General features: G+C 42.4%; 1 protein-coding gene across 4 annotated transcripts in view; it reads right to left on the bottom strand.

Moving 5' to 3' along the window:
- The window catches only part of RUNX2 (RUNX family transcription factor 2), a 215691-nt gene that overhangs the window by 69412 nt on the left and 131868 nt on the right, over positions 1 to 14411 (bottom strand). The gene's annotated exons all lie outside the window — the stretch shown is intronic.

Genomic DNA, 14411 nt, shown 5'->3' with positions numbered 1-14411 from the left:
TCCCTGGTCTAACTCCACTGATGCCAATGCAGGGAGCAGCACTGAAGCGTTCAGAGGTCATGAGTCAGGTTGGGGGGGAAAGAAAAATCTCAAAAATCAAGAGGTTGAAAAAGAGCCAAAAAAGAAAAGTGGACTTGGAGTTGATTTGACTTCTGGTTTCAGAGTTTTGAGGGTCATGTGTCTCTGTTTTTTTGCTCAAGCCTCTTGAGAAACTCAGGTCTGGTTGCACACGAAAGCTGAGATTCCCACCTCAGCACAGGCTGTCAGGAGCTGGGATTTCCAGAAAAGCAGAAATCACTTTGCAACTTGTAGTAAAGCTACAAGAGCTGGCAACACCAAGTTAACTGCACCACTGACACCAGGGGAGTTACACTGGGGGTGACTAAGACCCGCTTCTTGCCTTAAATCAATTTATTTAGGTGAGAATCTGCTCAGCTGCTTTCTTTGGCTAAAAAATAGTTTGCTGCATCCGAAGGATGGGCAAGGCCATTAAGCTGATAGAAAAGATTAATATTTTATTCTTCAGAGAAGCTGATGGAAAATTACAAGCCCAACACTCTTTTTGCCATTGAAAAAATTTGTTTTTGTATGTAGTCTCTGCAGTCTGGTTGAAAAAAAAAAAGACCACACAGTTTTTGACTACTGTGAACGTCTGGATGGTAACGCTGTGAATTGGAGACTAACGCAAAACAGGGATGGGTAAACTCATTTTGCCTAATTTCTAATCCCACATCAAACACCCAAAACTTTGGAGCAGAACTGGAAAGCAAACGTTAGCTTGGTGATGTGCTTAGGAGATTGTGGGATGGACAGGAGTAGAAGACAAAGATGGTGAAAGCTCGTACTGAGAGCTAGAAGAGTGGAAAACAAAGAGGGTGTGGGAAAAAGGGTGAAAGAGGGAAAGACTGATGAAGAAGTACAGAGCAGAAGGAGGCAAATTCAATGGCCAATATGCAGCAACACATATATTTATGGAGAGCTGAAAAGACCAGGGTGTAAATAAAGGGGGAAAATTATGAAATCAAATGGACCCTTCCTGCACTTCCTGATGGCACTCTACAGCTTTACAGCCCTCCAGATCCAAGGGTTCACTCACCTCTCTGTCAGTCTGCTGAACCTGACTTAACTAAAAGGAAAATATGGCATCTTCTAGATGCCAAACTGACGTGCTAAACAGTGAAATGGTCTGTGTATCCTCAGTTTAAGATGAAGCAATGATTTTCCTTGCAGACAGGCTTCAGATCTGCTCTGCTGATATTGCTGTGTAAAAGAAAGTTCTCTCCAGCCCTTCTGTTCCTGGTCCACTCTGCTGTAAGCAGCAAACTCCACAGCCTCTGCCACCTTGTGTGACACATTTTGGGATTTAGATCGTTATTCTGACCTGTTCTCCCAGCTCAGTGAACCCATGCCTACAATGATATCTAAAAGCATCAGTGGGGCAAAGCTCAGGCACAGTTTGGGTTTAGGCTGGAGGACCTAGGACCTGGCCCACAGCCAGCCAAGCCTCCAAATCAGCCTGAAACCTGGGGATCATAATCCTCCATTTCTAACAATATTGAGCACAGGGCTATAAGTGGGCAGTAAAAGCCCATTCTAAACTCTGATGACAATGTGATTACTATTATCTTTATCTGGGACTGGATCAGTGACCTATGGGTGAATGGGTCTGTCTCCATCATCAAACCCTCCAACCACAGCACCCTGGAATGTAATATAACTTGTACCTTTACAGCAAACACTCTACTACTTGATGCAACTTCTTTCGTTCCCAACTGCAAACAATAGCCAGAGGCAATACCACCCAGATTCAAAGCTGCAATTTTGGAACACTATCCTTTATATTGTGAACAGGTCTGATATGTATCTGGAAATACAAGGTTAGACATAATTTCCCCAGCTGCTCAAAATACTGAGTTTCAATCTACTACTGCTTATTCTTTTTTTTTAATTATTTTTAAAATTTATTGTTATTGCAACTCTCCCAGCATGAAAAGAGTTGCTCTTAGTTTGCCCTGACAGAAGCTAAACAAGGCTTTTACAATCAAAGGAGGAATTGGTGTGAGTCTAAGGGTGTAGAAGAACATTGGTATTTTTGGTTTCTTTGCAACCAATACTCTTTTTTTTTCTTAATACAAAGGTCTCCACACAGTTTTACACATTAAAAGAGCTAGATCCAAATATTATCTTCATGGTGCTGCCAAGAGATTATGTCTGTGTGGAATGACTGGGAATGTGCACACCACACGTAGGCATTTCAAATGTGGGGCTGCAGACCTCCTTATGTACCCTAGTAAATCCACACTTGTTTGTTTTTACTGTTGCTTGTAAAGCACAATCGTATTTACCCAAAGGCCAAACAACCATAACCCTGTCTTATCTCACTCATGGCTGTGTCTGCACAGCTCCTGCATATTCACTTCTCCAACTCCCCTTTTGCCCAAGTGCCTTTTGCTGTCTCCATAACTCCCTGCACAGGGATGTGATTTGTTCCCAGCCTTCTTGTATCTCCATTATGTAAAGATATTTTTAAAGATCAGAAAAAGTTCTCTGTTCTAAAGTTTCATTTCTAAGGGAAACTTAATAAAAAGTCAGCTCTAAACCTCAGCTTCTTGCCACCCTCACTGGTGTTCAATCTTGCTGATGCATTTTCACTCTCCTCCTCCTTTCTCTGTGCTGCCTCCTTATGTTAAGGTTGATTTTGGTTCTAACTTGGAAACCCCAGACTCCTATTCATTTATAAATGTTAAGCTCTTTGCTGGGCTGGGAAGAGAAATAGTTCTACTGGGTATGACATCCATCTTTGTATATCTAGCTGTGCACAAACAGTGATGTGTATCAGCAATATAGTAACATGACAGTGCAGGTATATAACTCATAATATAATAACTATATTATTATAGTAATTTATTTATTCCTCTCCCCAGGAGGATTAAAGTTTTATGCTAATTTTTCCTCCGTCAGATCAAGAAAACCATTTGCATCTGTGAATTCCCACTCTCGTGATAACTTGCACTAAATGGGTGAAGCACAGACCCTCTCCTCTACATCGTGGCCACCACAATGAAAAGCAACACTTGTATAAAGAGAATAGACTCTATTTTGTACCACCAGAAAGAGAGACATGTTGAAGAGCACAGCAAGTGATATTCTCCTATACAGTATCATCAACTGACTGGGCTTAAAAATAACAAAAAAATTTATTAAAAGGTGTATTTTTGAAAAAAAATCAAAACACTTTAAATCTGAATAGGTTCAGGTTAAGCTACTTTTAAATTTTCCAGGCTGATTCCTTCATAACATAGCCTGGCACTCCAGTTTTCTGAGAGCTAAATGTTTAGAACAGAAAAGTGGTCATGTTAATATAACAATATATATGCTAACATCCCAGATTCAAGAATACTGCTTCAGTGTGTTTCATATTTAGAATAAGAACAATTAAAATTCCATGTGGCTTCACTTATTTTGATGCAGAAGCCTCATTAAAAACCCTAGACCTGGGCATTTGCCAGCAGCCAGCTCAAATTGTTTTGCATTTGCGCTTAAAACCCAATTTTACCTGTTGCAGCTTTGCAGCTCCACCATTCACAGCTGCACGTTTGCCAAGGTCATTTCTCTTTTGCAGTTTACAGATGCAAGCTAATGCAAATTAATGCTCAGGTCTCAATTAATATGCTGTGCTTGTGGTTTGCAGAAAATCAGGCAACAAATTTCTGTCAGGTTTACAGCACTTTGGTCAATCATTCTCAATTATTAAAGATCATAATGTACTGTGGACAGATTAACTCCTTGTAGGTACAGCCAGCTGACATCTACTTTAAAAACTTACAGGACATTTTTATAACTTAAAAATATTACAATTTCTTTTGTTATTTAATGCTATAAATGGTCACTAACAAAAAAAAAAAGTCCCCTTGGGCTATTGTGCATGTTTCATAGGGAAATTTCTAGTCCATCAAGTCAATGCAGAATCTTTCAATGCAGAATCTTTCAATGTAAAAGCAGAGTAATGCTGTATTCACTGAACAGTCTGTCTCTAGGAAATTCAGCAACATATAGTTAAATTTATTTACCAGTAGCTAAATTATTCCCTTGTGTTTCAGGGAACTTCAGTGTTAAGACATTTACTGAAGTTGAAACTAGGTTTTGTGGGATTTTGTTCAACAGTTCAATTCAGGCTGGGACATTGTACTAATTGACCTATTAAAATAGTTTTTTCCTTCCCCAACATCTACGTCTCTGAATTATAAACGCAGCCTGGATTACTTACAGCTGATAATATCGCCTTGGATGAAACATGCCACACACTTCACATGATGAGAGGATTTCAGTCTCTTACAGCTTTGCCAAACTTTAAATGTTCTGGCTGAAATTGTCCATGCTGGGCGTCTGTCTCAGGCTAAATTTTGATTTATGCATTTATTTGTTTTTAAAATTTCAGCTGAAACTCTTCTGCTGGGAAAAATACATTGTTTTACCAATCTTAAACTCTGAGGAGCCTTCCTTTGAAAAGCTGTACCAGTTCCATGCTTTGAAGTAAGGACTTGAACTTTGGAATAGGAGTGGCTTTTGTGTGAGAGATGTTGCCATGAAAATCCAGCCAAATATGAACAAATCATAAGCACTCTGACTAAAAATGGGCAGAAGAGTCTACAAAGACACTTGTCTAGAGACTGGAATGAAATCCAAGAGTCACAAGTCCTAGCATTTTTTCTGCAAACACTGCTGAAACACAGGGACATTGCCGCCTGTCCCCATGCCAGCCTAATAAAGGATCAGTCCATTGACGGCTTCATTCTTTGGAATGGTGGACCCTGAGTGAAAGGAGACAATGAGGGTGTTGTATAACATTGCAATGTAAAATTTGGGAAGGTGGGATTATTTGGGGTTTGCTTATTTTTAGAAATCTGAGAAACTATAAACATAACCAGAGGCAAACAAAGGGATATTATTAAGGTTACCATGTGAAGAGTGAAAAACTTTGGAAACACCAGCATTCAAGTTACTTTTCCAAAAGCATTATGACAAAGAATTTGGCTACACAGGTGCTATTCCTTTCTCATTAACCTGCCCAAGCTGGCCACCTCTGGAGATGTATCTGAGTTGAAGAATAGAGAAGACCATTGTCTATATATTCCCCAGATCCACTGCTCCAAGAAATCAGAAGGGGTGAAGTGAACAAGGCGAGAGAGACCCAATTATTTCCTGAGTTAACTGGATTTTATGTGTTTCTGCCACATGGCTCCTATATGACTCAGTTGAAATGTCTCCAAATCCCATTTTCACTTCCCTCATTTTCTATGTGCAGCTAAGATGTTGGCTTCTGATTTGCACGTGTGCTAAACATTCCCAGCTGCAGCTGAGCCAACGGGATCACAGGTCTGAACACAAGGATACAGACAGAACTGAAATTGTGCTGTAGGTGACACAGAGGGTGCACTGAATGACACAAGACCTTAAGGTCAGTCTCATTGCTCTTTCCAAAGAGGGTTCTTTTTTTCTTGGGAATATTACACTGCAGGGAACTGTATACAAATGGCAGAAATATTAGCGCAAAGCCAAGCAAGAAATTAAGGATTCCTTCTTCAGAGCAGCACTTAATACTCTGCAATAAGCAAGGCCTGAGGAAATGCAAAGAACAAGAAGCAAAAAAAAATATTGAAGAGCTGCTCATTAAGTTAGCACTGTCCATCCTGTGCGCTGAATGAGACAGGAATCCCGTGGGAAAAGTATCATGTGATCCTCTAATTAAAATTTGTAATATAATGCATAAGCAGAATGAGACTGATTTAAAGTTGCACAGGCAATGTAAGTACTGAGATTTTCTAATTTCTGAGCTCCTGGTTTTGCTAGTCTGAAGGATCCTTTGCAGTGTATTTTAATGGGAGAATGATTATTTTCCATCTGGGTCTCTTTGGGTTTTCTCCCAGCATCCTTCTTTATTGGAAGACAGTGTTACTTTGCTCTTCATTTTGTTAAATTCTTGTTCCCTGTGTTTGTTAATAATTGTTTATTGAATCACACACTGCATTATCTTTCTGCTTTCTTCCAGGCAAGCCTCTGTCTCTTCAAAGGTACTGCACCCCCTTCCCTCTGGAAGAATTGAGCCTGGGACTTCAATTCCTAGGGATCCCAAAACACCTCCTCTTGTATCTATTCCTTGCTGTAGCTGTTAGGTCCTGATCTCACAAACCTGCACTGGTGCTCAGCTTCGTGCTGGAGCTCAGGGACATTCCTCCCACACATCCAGCAGTGAGTGTTTACGTGCTGGGAGGGCCAGGGCCATGCAGCACTACAGAAATAATGCACCGTGCTTCTCCCTCTCTGGATAACTTTCCGGATGAGCATGTGTCATCTGGATATTTGGAACCATTTATCATAGGAAATTATATGGTTTTAAATGCTCTTTTCCCTCCCTTTAGTTCAGGAGAAAAGCCCCCCACCCCTCCAGTTCACCCCAGAAAGGTCTCCTGGCAAACAATAGCTGCAGAAAAGGTGTGAACTTCCCCCGCCCTCCTTTTTTCTTCACCTCAACAAGGTGTTAACTTCAAGGCCTAGTTGGGACCATTTAAACTGCAACATTATTAAGCACAGCAGTCTCACAAAAGTCAGAGGGAGGAAGGAACGCTTTAACCCTTTCAGAGCCTCACACACAGCAGGCAAGACCCTAATGCCAGTGCACCCCTTCTCATACTCCCTCAGTACCCCAGTTCACACAGCAAACTGCACGCTGGTGCCTCCGGGTATTTAGGTAACAGGTCTTTGGCACTTAAAATACCACAGATTAATTTGCAGATAGATGTTTTCATTGAATTTATGGTGCTGCACCTAAGCCTTTTGCTGGGAGAAACACCCCATAAATATCATAGTTAGTAGTGGCCATTAAAGTACCACTAGTGTGAAAAAGGAGAGCGTTTCTCAAACAGAGATGTTCTATTGCTTAACACCAAAATTGGAGTCTCTTTATATTTCTTCAGCCTGAGCTCCGTCATTACATGTCCTCCTCCCTCAATAGCACTTTTTTGCTGATGAAGCTTAAGGCACTGAGGTCTCGCTGGGTGACATTAATCACTGAAACACAGGTGGCTGCTCTCTGCACTCCCAGAAAACTAAAAATCTGGGAACTTCAATAGGTAGAAAACTAAAATTTAGGGAACATCAAGAGGTAGAAAAATGTAACAACCAACCCCTCCTAGATGGTCTTCTGGGAGTAGAAATAAAGCTGTGGAAGCTTCAGCCACCCCTATCACATTTATAGATGCTGCCTCACTTATACAGGATTTAGAAACCTTCCTAATGAGAACCACAGGAGGGGGACAAATGGCCACATTACAGAAATAGATCCTGGATTGGTGGTTATGACCTGCCACCCGTGGATGCCTGTTGACCTGGTGTGATGGGGAGCCTCTGAACTTCTCAGCCTTTGCTATATCATCTCAGTGACTCCAGTCTGGAGCTGTCACGGGTGATTTGGGTGGAAAGGAACTGGCAGTGTAGCAAAAGCCCCCTACTTGTTTAAAGTCTCAGGCCATCTATGCGCTGCACTGGAACCAAACAGTAAATAAAGTTTCCTGGAAATAAGTCCAGGAGCTCTGCAACACTGCATGGCACAAACACGCACACAAGAGCGCAGCGCTCTCCGCTCACTTTTCCCCAGCTTTTCCTGCCTGAATTTCAGCCGTCACTGCTTTTCGCCAGCCGAAAGCCATCAGCAGGAGCACTTGAGGCTTTTCTTGGAGAGCAACCTCAGAGTGTTGTATAGAGCAAGGGGGTGAAACCACAGGGCTGCGGAGCAGGCACGGCGTTGGAGAGCAGCGGGACAGGAATCCTGAGTAAATCCAGTGAATGGGAAGATAATATACATCATGGCTCACAAGCTACTTTATTCCTTCTTTTTCTTTTTTTTTCTTCTTTTCAGAAAAATGTGCCTTAACTGTCCAGTATAAATATTTGTTTCCAATGTTGTCATGAATTGTACTTTTCCACTGCATGCTACTAACTCAGAAATACCATCTGATCCTCAACCAGACACAAAGGAACTATGTTTTGCAGGGACAGGGAAGGGGGGGAAGCCCTTGGCATTGGTCTTTTATTTCACCCTTTACACCCGTCGTTTTCCCTCCCCATCCAAATTTTCCTTTCGCATCTTATTCAACTAATGGACATCTCTCCCGAGGACTGACGATTCCTTGCTGGTTCTTGATTAAGAGTTTTTAAGAAGCCGTGAAGGAAGATATTCTTTGAAACTGGATCTACTGTAGGATAGGAGCCAGCACACAGGACACCGTGTCTTTCAGAGAGGGCCACACACAGTGCCACTCCAGTCATATGACTTCTCTGTCACATCCTGAAGCCATTTCCAGCTCGTGTGCGAGTTTGTACTCCCATTTAGAAAAGGATGGGATATATTGGGAACACACATATGGAAACACTTTCAGGGAATCAGTTTCCATGAAATCCATAATAAGCCAAGTGGCTTCAGATGTGGCAGTGTGCCTCAGATTAACCAAAAAAAAAAAAAGGAAAAAAGAAAATTATTCTCTTTCAGTCCTTATTTCAGTTTCAAGGGGGGGGGGGGGGAAGTGAAAGAAAAAAAAAAGAAAATTAAAAGCAACTAATGACTTATGGCTACCAAAACAGGGAGTCACAAAATAATAAAATTAACAAGAGCACTCCTCCTCCCCCAAATAAGGACACTACTATCAGCATTCCTTCAGCTCCCAAAAAGCTCTCCTGTCATCTTCCAAGCTCACATGGAGTCAGCAGAGCTGTGGTCCTGCTGTGCCAGCCTGCACGGGTTGGACAGGTGCCCACTGTCTGGTAACCTGTGTGAGAAATTTTTTCCTTCCCTTACAAATTTTCCTTCTTTTCCTTTCCTTCCTGCCCTTCCAAAAACTACAACTCAGTGATAAAATATCCATTAAGTTAATCTCCTGGAAAATGTCGTATTCAGGAGAGGATATGCCCTGGATGGGGTTGGCTGTACCCAAGCCATATTAAAAGCAGGGTTTATTGTGGGTTGGTGTATTTGGTTTGCCAGGCAGGGGGTGGATATCACCTGCCTGCTGTCCTTGAAGCCAAAGCTCAAGAGCAACTGCCAGGTGCCTTCACTGATGGGTACCAGAGAGCAGAACAATCCCAAACAGCACAGAAAAGGACTGGAGTCCATGTCAGGGCCAGGCAGGACAGAAGCACCCAGCTCATCTGAGCTACTGTGGTGCTGGAATAATCTTTGCATGGCTGAGGAAGTAGGGAGAAGCACAGATCAAGTGGCAGGAGTTCAAATGGGAACTGGAGAGATGCTACGTGCATCTCTGCAACAGATACCCGCCTTTTTATCACGAGAAAATAACCAGGAACTTGGCTGCTAATTGGGGCCGTATCCTACAAACCCTACTTTTCCTGACAAACAAATGACTCCACAAACAGTCCCTCTGTTTCCAATAGGGTTATTTGTGGTAGGAGGGACCACCCAACATGAGAGGATCAGGCCCTCCATTCCCTTGCTTTGCCGCTCACTTCAAACTTCTGCAGCCAAATGTGAACACAAAAAAATACCCACAAACTGCAAAGGCTTTTCCTCACTGCTGCTGGAAAAGCCCTGGACTAGGATGGCTGTGGAAAGGTCTCGTGTGCTATTAATATGATGCTCTTCCTGGCTTCCGCCGCCGAAATGGGGATTTGCCATTTGTTTCTCAGGCTGGTTCTTTCCACTCAAGCCCCGGCACAGTAACTAACTGAAAACTTCTGCATCAAGGAGAAGGTCTCTTTTAAAGTTTGGCTTGGCTTTGCTTTCAAAGAGTTGTCTGTATATTTTAGAATATGTAGAACTTGCCTTTGATTTAAACCTCGCTCTTAACAATAGACAAGAGACGATTTCTCTACTGAACGATTTAAACAAAAACAAATATATTTTGGTTACTCAGCCTTGTTTCTCAAAACGCTCTGTTTTCTTTTTTTTTTCCCAGAGAAAAATCAAACCTTAAAAATCGTTACACTTCTGGCCAAAAAAACTTAAATTCACAAATGTAGATAATTCAATTTTTTTTGCTCCGAACAATATCATACACAGAGAAAAAAGAGCACCTCCCCAGCCCCCAGACATCCATAAAACACAAAATCCCCTCATCTAAACAATTAAAACCATACTTTTCTCCTCCAAAATAACTTCTCCCTTCAAAGGACTTTTTCAGCCTTGGTCCCTGTCCACAAGCAGGGCCACGATGTTGATTTCTAATCCTGCCCAGCACGCAGTCCCGTGTCCCCAGAGGGAGAGCAGCCGCACCTCGTCCTGCGGAGGCAGCGGAAGGCGGCTGCTTGTGTTGGGACCGGGGCTGCGCAGGGGCAGCTGCTCCAAGGCGGAGGGCACTTAGCCCACAGGACTTCTGGAGAAAGAAGAGGGGAGATACCAGGGAGGCATTTCCATCTTAGGTTAAGGATTTTAGCAGCAGGCGCAATAATGCTGTTGGAGGGAAAACAGTGGAAAATAACTCACTCAGTGGCGGCCAGAGTTTTTTCCTTTACAGTGAGAACACATTTCCCCCAAGTAACACAAACAGCAGTGACATTGGGCCCTGTGATAAAGTGGTCAAACACGTCAACGCGACTCAAGACTCACTGGCCAAGGAAATTTCAGGAGGCTCAGGGTGAGAGGGAGCCCTGGAGGGAGAGCCATAGGTAAGCACCAAGCCAAATCCTGCTCCCATGTCATGGGGCAGAGTGAGAACAGCTCGGGAATGTCACAACCCATGGCATGGCAGGAGCGAAGCTGTGGCTCTATAGCCACAGAGCAGGACTTGCAGGACCATCACCATGAGCTTTAGGAAGATGGAGGAAAACCTTGCACACAACTCCTGGGCTGTTTTTGCTGGAGCTGCTGCTCTCATAGCTAAGAGTCAAAAATACTGAGCTGTGTAAAGATCTACAGAGGTTTCAGTCCATGGATTGAATGTGCCACTCAGTGCCTGTTTAGATACCAGGCTGCCACAAAATTCAGCAGAACACAGCTAAACATAGCAGTACAGCAGGGCTAGAGGCACTGCATCCCTTCTTAAGTTCACTTTAACAACATACAATTTTCAATCTCATTTAATAAAAGCTGTGTAAATCCCTCTGTATATTTTTTCAATTCCTTTCAGGGCTAACCTGAGCTTCCTACTAAATTAAGGCAAAATACTGTAAGCAAAGTTTCAATCCATTATAAGATGGTCTACACAGCATCCCCATTCATCAGCTGAGCTGAAGATTAAACCAGCCCAGCTCTGAACACCTCTAAAGAAATGCTTCTTCTCCATAGTGTAAAGTCTGAATATGGGTTTTATCCTCCCAGGAAGGTGGTGATGAGAAAAAGAAATAGACTTAAGTCTGTAACAGCTCACATCATAAACATGCTCGAGGCTGTTTGATGTACAGCCCCTTAGACTATACCACTAGCAGCTCTTTAGACCATCAGCAGAGATTTATCTCAGGTATGGTATCTTGGATTTTAAGTTCAGATCATCATTAGTGATTGGGAATAGAAATAGAAAGCCCAGTTAACCATTAAAACTGTTATAAGGGAAAATACGATGCAATGCTTTCTAACTTTTGCTCTTGATTTATTTTGTGAATTTGGACAAATAATTTGATCTTTCCTGAGTAAATTTTGCTCTCAATGTATATTTCAATACTTCATAATAGCCAAATGACAGAAGTTAGTAGTACAGTTTAGAAAATACTATGAAATCCTTTGTTGGAAAATGTTGTAAAGTTACAAAGATTAAAGGTAAAATCCAACAGACATTTTTAATAAGCTCCTCAATGGGTGAAGATACAGAAAAAGTGGAAGTCAGAGCAAAGAGAACTTGACTTAAAAAATTTTCATATGCAATCCTGATTTCTGAGATTAAAAAGATGCATACAAAGTCACCCTGAATTAGCACCTTCAGTTGTCTTCATCTGCTTGAGAAAGCAGCAGCAGAATTGCTTTAAACCAAACCTCCAGTGCATCTGCAGCACAGGCCAGTGAGAGCAGGAGCTGGCCCGGCTGAGCACCAGGCGCCGGCTCCAGCCCCACTGCGGCTGGAATGGCTTCCTCCATGGGCAAACAGCTTGTCCAAAAAACAGCTCCAAACCAGTCTGGCCCACCTACGTGGGCCAGGCCAAACGAGGAACTGGTTGAGTTTGGACTATCCTTAAACCCAGCTTCCTATCTAATTTTGGAATCTAATACAGTGGCTCCCAATTTGGCTCCGGTGCTGCTTAGATCCTCCCTGCGTGCCTCTTCATCCATAAAAAAGGAAACAACATGGGTTGGCTTTTAGCAGGAATCAAAATGAAAACACAAACAAACAAAAAATCCCTTTGGAGGGAGATATTTGAGAGAGGAAAAGGGAAGAAAAGAGAAGAGAGGTGCCTTTTTCCCATTGCCAGGATTCCTCTGTGGCTCCTCCAGCCATGCCAGCATCCACACCACAGTTCCCGGGGACTTCCTCTGAGCAGCTTCTATGAGATCCTCTTCCAATGAGCCATTTCATCTTGGTCTTATGTTGGGTCAGCAGCCCTGCTGGTGTTTTTGAGGCACTTGCTTCCCTTCCTATTTGGCCAGACAGTTGCCTTTGCAGAAGGTCTGTTTTTCAGTGGTCAGTCCCTAGATTGGATCTTAGGCCTTGAAATTTGCACCCTTAAGGATATCTAAATGTTTATGATCTTTCTCACAGAGGTCTCTAGACTTTCAAGGCTGACAAACCCTGTCCAGCTCTAGTCTTTTAACTGCATTCAAATTAGCTATTTCAACTATAATTAATTTTTTTGGCTGGGATTCCTTCTTTGGGACAGAGTTTTATTTTTGTTTTCAGTGGCAACAACACACATAACTAGTTGGCTCCACTCAACGGGAATCATCTGCAGATGTTTGATCCTATTTCTCTGCACAGGAGTAGAAATCATATGATCTCACAAGGTCTCTGCCAGTCCTATATGACTGTGACACTACAGACCTATAGGAAATATAATTGATCCAGCAGCTCCTTTGAGGTTAATTCCCACCTACCTAAGGGTAAGAAGATTTCACAGAGCTGTGTCAACAGATATTGAATTCACTGATCCAGATAGAAACTTTCAGCAATATATATATATATATATATATATATATATATATATATATATATATATATTCTGATTTTGATCTCCAGGGGATCTTTTGGCCAGGTTGAGAAGGTGATTGGTCCTGAATGGTCCCTTGGCCTCACCTGACCAACACCGTTTCCTTCTTTTTACAAGCTGTGACAATCAGCTTTTTCCTTTCTTTCCTGCTTGTTCTGAAGCCTAGAAGGAGGTGAAGACCCACAGAGCTACCTCAGTACCCTCCTTACAATTTCACTTTTGCACTCCCTTCTGACCCACACTCACTACTACCTGGATCTAGTAAGGCTACAACCCCTGCCACCACCTCGCTGGTTCCCTTCATGTTACAATTCCCTCTTGTACTCCATTGCACATCTTGTAGCCAGCTGCACTGTACCTAAGAGTGCAAATTCATAGGGGACAGGCTGATTTCCCCTTTTTTCCTCCCCCTCTTTCACTGTAGAGTCCTTAGCACAAGGGGTATGAGACCTCCAGACACCATCACAATACAAGTATTCTCCACAGCCAGCAGTAATTCCAGAAGAGGTCCATTAGCTATTCCCAAATACAACTATTACTTTGATCACTGAATTGCACTGCTTGCAGGAGCCAAACCTGGATGCTCCAGCTAAAGCCAAAACCTCAACTGATGGCTCGACAAGGGGACTGATCTCCAGTTTGTGGAAATTTTTCAATCCCACAATCAGCTTTCAACACAACGCAAAACATCATTTCAGTGCAAAATTAAATATGGCAAGCTGTGTTTTTACAGACATCTATCCAATAAAAATGATGTGCCTCATAGATTTGGTCCAGTACCTGTGACTCAAACTGGTTTTCCAAGCAAGCCCATTGTAAAGCCTAATTAATAAACTTAACCAAGATGGACATACTTTTAGCTGCTGGCTTTATAATATTCTGCCAATCCGAAACAGTATCTGTTTAATAGGAAGGGGCATTAAAAAGCAGTGATGCCTATGGATCAGACAGTGATAGCCCAGTTAAACATTAAAAATAACAAGTGGAAACCACACATGTGGCATCACTAGAGCCTGTGTAGGGGCTTTTCATCTCAGCTAAATGAAAGAGGCTTTGTGGGTATTGCTCCTAACCCAAGCATTCCACCTTTCACTGCTCACTGCCAGAGATTTGTGATGTTAAGAGATGGAAAGATTGCCATGAGATGCCCTACCCCTCCATTTTGCTTTCAGAATTGATCCTTGATTTAAAACCTTCAGGCTGTTTTCTCTGCTGATGCTCCCATTTCTTACTATTGCTCCTCTTTCTCACACAAGCCCAAGGAGGCTTCT

This window comes from Lonchura striata, chromosome 3 (genome assembly GCF_050655825.1).
Source record: "Lonchura striata isolate lonStrDom1 chromosome 3, ASM5065582v1, whole genome shotgun sequence".
NCBI classification, from domain to species: Eukaryota; Metazoa; Chordata; class Aves; order Passeriformes; family Estrildidae; genus Lonchura; species Lonchura striata.
Note: the sequence above shows the minus strand (reverse complement) of the source record. Positions and strands in the feature narration are given on the sequence as shown.